Consider the following 1,307-nt stretch of genomic DNA (forward strand, 5'->3'; position numbering starts at 1 on the left):
GCAAGCTTTCTTCGTGGTACGTAGACCCCGTATTTAAATAGTCAACAAGACACCTGTCTTCCACGTTTCTCAGGGATATGATGACTAAGTGCCAAACTATAAGAGTTGCTGCGCCTAGGTTTGTATGGCCGCGCAAGTTTTGTTTTTCCCCTTTTCGTTTCCATTATTTCTTCCCTTACGATTCAATCACCTAATTTCCGTCTAACGTAGCAAGCAGTTTATCTTAGTCTCTCTAGCCTCCCGGTCTTGCCCCCTGAATTTCACGATGCGCTCTACTTCTCTTGGTTATTGCGTTGTTGTTGTTGTTGTTGTTGTTGTTGTTGTTGTTGTTGTTGTTGTTGTTGTTGTTGTTGTTGTTGTTGTTGTTGTTGTTGTTGTTGTTGTTGTTGTTGTTGTTGTTGTTGTTGTTGTTGTTGTTGTTGTTGTTGTTGTTGTTGTTGTTGTTGTTGTTGTTGTTGTTGTTGTTGTTGTTGTTGTTGTTGTTGTTGTTGTTGTTGTTGTTGTTGTTGTTGTTGTTGTTGTTGTTGTTGTTGAAACCTGGCTCTGCAGGGAAATTTCCTCATCCAGCTTTTTTTTTTTTCGCCACACTACAACGTCGTCCGCAGTGACCCGGACTTAAGTGGACCTAAAGCACTGATGCAGAGCTCCTCCAGTGGCATCACTGAATTCTCTTGCTTTGCTTTCAAGCGTGGAAATTATGTTGGCTTACATGATTTCTTGTCCACCAACGGTTGGTCACTGGTCACAGACAAGCCCAATGTTGATGACCACGTAGATAAGTTAATGAAGCTTGTTTTGAGCACTATGTGCAAATACATTCCCCTGTACAGTCCTAAACGCTCTAAATAGTCCCACCGGTTCTTATCTGAACTTATAACTGTCCTAAAGTATAAAGATCGCGCGCACCGTAAATCCAGAAGTACTGTGCCTAATTAGTGGAAAGAAGAGTCCTGCTTTTTTTCTCACTCTCTGCAAACGCCTATGTAAGCGGGATAACGACTCATATATTGCATTCTTGAAGAAAAGCACCTCCAACCGGAATTTTTGAAGTATATCCACAAGCGCTCTAGTAAGCGTGGAGAGTGTTTTCACCTGCTCGACTCTAGAGGAGTAGAAGTCCGAGCAGTCGTGGATTGTTTTGCTGCCCATTTGTCATCCTTATATAAAACGTTTAGGTTTCAGCGCTGGTGCCAGTCAACAGCACACGATGGATGCTACATCTAGTGCTGTGTTTTTCGATGAAAACCTCATCAGCGAATGACTTAAGTGCTTGAAGCCTTCCCTATCCTGCGGTCCTGATGGCATCC

The 1,307-nt window shown here is 42.8% G+C and overlaps 1 pseudogene; it reads right to left on the reverse strand.

Moving 5' to 3' along the window:
* Window positions 1–260: 260 nt before the first annotated feature.
* LOC119456820 (ataxin-8-like) lies at window positions 261–563 on the reverse strand (annotated as a pseudogene).
* Between the last annotated feature and the right edge of the window lie 744 nt (window positions 564–1,307).

This window comes from Dermacentor silvarum, chromosome 6 (genome assembly GCF_013339745.2).
Source record: "Dermacentor silvarum isolate Dsil-2018 chromosome 6, BIME_Dsil_1.4, whole genome shotgun sequence".
NCBI classification, from domain to species: Eukaryota; Metazoa; Arthropoda; class Arachnida; order Ixodida; family Ixodidae; genus Dermacentor; species Dermacentor silvarum.